This window comes from Neophocaena asiaeorientalis, unplaced genomic scaffold (genome assembly GCF_003031525.2).
Source record: "Neophocaena asiaeorientalis asiaeorientalis breed wild unplaced genomic scaffold, Neophocaena_asiaeorientalis_V1.1 scaffold87, whole genome shotgun sequence".
Taxonomy (NCBI): Eukaryota; Metazoa; Chordata; class Mammalia; order Artiodactyla; family Phocoenidae; genus Neophocaena; species Neophocaena asiaeorientalis.
The window spans coordinates 3,822,123-3,825,705 of NW_020175432.1; the positions used below are offsets into that span (position 1 = coordinate 3,822,123).

General features: G+C 41.4%; 1 pseudogene; it reads right to left on the minus strand.

The window, feature by feature from the left end:
- Nucleotides 1-1,611: 1,611 nt before the first annotated feature.
- LOC112414921 (intraflagellar transport protein 20 homolog pseudogene) lies at nt 1,612-2,046 on the minus strand (annotated as a pseudogene).
- Between the last annotated feature and the right edge of the window lie 1,537 nt (nt 2,047-3,583).

The following is a 3,583-nucleotide window of genomic DNA, read 5'->3' on the forward strand; positions in this document are numbered from 1 at the left end:
GCCGATGCAGGGGACACGGGTTCGTGCCCCGATTCGGGAAGATCCCACATGCTGCGGAGCAGCTGGGCCCGTGAGCCATGGCCGCTGAGCCTGCGCGTCCGGAGCCTGTGCTCTGCAACGGGAGAGGCCACAACAGTGAGAGGCCTGTGTACCGCAAAAAAAAAAAAAAAAAAAAGTCAGTGTCAACTTAGAGGTAAAAATCAAGATCAAATTATTGGTCAGTAAGGAATAAAGTTGAAAGTTTCACACATGATATGCATCTGAAAAAGGTCAAGGTCATCTTCTAGATCAAGACCAAAACACCAAGGTCAGGACAAATTTCCATTAAGAAAGAGTCAATGGCAGTATTTCGACTCTCAGGGTCAAGGTAAAAGATTCAAGTTCAAGGTCAAGGTAAAGTTCATGGTCCAAAACAACCCCACAGATATAGGAGATTAAGGTCATGGTCAAATTAAAAGTCAGTGATAGAGGGACTTCCCTGGTGGTCTAGTGGTTAAGAATCCACCTTCCAGTGCAGGGGACATGGGTTCGACCGCTGGTCGGGGAACTAAGATCCCACATGCCATGGGGCAACTATTGAGCCCGTGCACCACAACTAGAGACAAGTGATCCCACATCTTCGCCACAGCGAAGATCCTGTGTGCCGCAACTAAGACCAGATGCAGCCAAAAAAAAAAAAAAGTCAGTGATAGAAAAGGTCATATAATAGTAGAGACAGATTACAGGTCTGAAAGTACCATGATAATCAGGCAAGGCTCAATTTCAATGACAATATTAAGGTTAAAATCAAGGTCAACTTTTGAGGGTTAGGGTCAAGATAGAAATTTAAGACCTATAGAATGAGGGTCAAGATTGGGGTTGGATAAGGATAAAGTCAGATTTAGGGTTATAATTTGGGGTAACTGTTATGGTTAGGATGAGGATTAGGGCAGGAGTAAGGTCATGATTCAGTGTTGGAGTTGGGTCTGGTTTGTGTACGTGTTCATGTTTGTATTCGTGTTGGTGTTTGTTGTTGGACTTAAATTCAGCCTTGGGCTCGGGCTAGGACTTGGGAGAGTGTATAACATGCAGTACAGAGTGGGAAACACACTGTTCCACACAAAAACATGATACGGATTCATTCATGCAACTAGCAGTCTTGACATATTTTACACGTTTCCATAGGGAGTGTGTAATACGCAGCACAGAGTGGTGAACACATCTTACAGAAATAAGATTATCCTGATTCATTCATGCAACCAGTGCCATTAGAAATGTCTTCTTTTAAAAAAATAATAATTTATTGCTTTTCCTTCCAAGTTTTTGTGAATTTACAAAAAAAAAAAAAAAAGTTTACAGTCTGCTCAGCTCAGACTGAGAATGCAAGAGGTGAGAACCTGGACCACAATGGCCACTGGGTGTTCGCCTGCAGATAGGCACTGACATCTGAAACAAGCTCCCCCAGATTTCCTTTATTGCCTTCAGAGTTGCTGCATTCCTCACACACCATCTCACACGACACACTTGGGTCATTAGGCAAGTCAGTGGAATGGTACAGAGGTTTTTTTGGTTTGGGGGTTGTAGTTTTTCTTTTCCTTTTTTGCCCTTCTTCTAGAAAATGAAATTTTCAGCTCATTTCTGAAAAAAAAATTGGTCAATAAATTCATTTTGTTCTGGTTCTACTTTACACAAAGCTTCTTCATACTCAACCTGATACCTTCCAAGCTGCATTTTCTTTTCTGCTATTAGTGCCTGGAGTTGCTGCTGGTGGGCTTCTCTCTGTTTTTTTTTTTTTTTTCTCTCTCTCTGTTTTGCTGTAAATTTGAGCAAGTTCTGAGCACCAATGGCCTTCATCCTCTCATTTTCTGCTGCTTTTGCAAGTTGGTCAACAAGCTCAATTAAACCACCAACTATTTTATGAAATTGGCCAATTTTGTCCACAAAGTCCTTGCACTCTTCCTTGAGCTCTATGATCTGCTGGGTAACCTCTGGGTCCAACACCCGCAGCTTGTTCAGCTCATCAAAGTGTGGCCCTGCTTCACCCAGGATGTCCTTGGCCATGGCTGTCCACCCCGCAGCAGCGGTGCCTGCAACCCAGGCTGACGGCGGTAGGCAGCTCCTCTCTCCGGTCGGCGGCAGCCGGAGCCCTGCCCACCAGCCTCGGCCGCTGCCAAGGCTACATGACCTGTTTACCCCTAACATCACTTTCCGACATCTTTAGCTCTTACACCGCAGAGCCTGCTGGGAAACAAGAATTTTTTAAAAATACATCTTTATTGGAGTATAATTGCTTCACAATACTGTGTTAGTTTCTGTTGTACACCAAAGTGAATCAGGCATACGGGGACATATACATACATATGTCCCCATATCCCCTCCCTCTTGAGCCTCCCTCCCATCCTCCTTATCCCACCCCTATAGGTCATCACAAAGCACCGAGATGATCTCCCTGTGCTATGTGGCTGCTTCCCACTAGCTATCTATTTTACATTTGGTAGTGTATATGTGTCAATGCTACTCTCTCACTTTGTCCCAGCTTACCCTTCCCCCTCCCAGTGTCCTCAAAACCATTCTATGTCTACATCTTTATTCCTGCCCTGCAACTAGGTTCATCAGTACCATTTTTTTTTTTTTAGATTCCATATATATGTGTTAGAATACAGTATTTGTTTTCTCTTTCTGATTTCCTCCACTCTGTATGACAGACTCTAGGTCCATCCACCTCACTCAAATAACTCAATTTTATTTCATTTTATGGCTGTGTAATATTCCATTGTATATATGTGCCACATCCTCTTTATCCATTCAAACGGTTTTGTGCCAGGACCATACTGTCTTGATTATTGTAGCTTTGTAGTATAGTCTGAAGTCAGGGAGCCTGATTCTTCCAGCTCCGTTTTTCTTTCTCAAGATTGCTTTGGCTATTCGGGTTCTTTTGTGTTTCCATACAAATTGTGAATTCTTTTGTTCTAGTTCTGTGAAAAATGTCATTGGTGATTTTATAGGGATTGCATGGAATCTGTAGATTGCTTAGGTAGTATAGTCATTTTCACAATGTTGATTCTTCCAATCCAAGAACATGGTATATCTCTCCATCTAGAGTGTTCCTCCCTCTGCTACATTTTGGAAGTGTTTGAGAAGGATAGTCATTAACTCTTCTCTAAATGTTTGATAGAATTCCCCTGTGAAGACATGTGATCCTGGGCTTTTGTTTGTTGGAAGATTTTTAGTCACAGTTTCAATTTCAGTGTTTGTGATTGGTCTATTTATATTTTCTATTTCTTCCTGCTTCAGTCTCAGAATGTTGTGCTTTTCTAATAATTTGTCCATTTCTTCCAGGTTGTCCATTTTATTGGCATAGAGTTGCTTGTAGTAATCTCTCATGATTGTTTGTATTTCTGCAATGTCAGTTGTTACTTCTCCATTTTTATTTTTAATTCTATTGATTTGAGTCTTCTCCCTTTTTTTCTTGATGAGTCTGGCTAGTGGTTTATCAATTTTGTTTATCTTCTTAAAGAAACAACTTTTAGTTTTATTGATCTTTACTATTGTTTCCTTCATTTCTTTTCCATTTATTTCTGATCTGATCCTTATGATTTCTTTC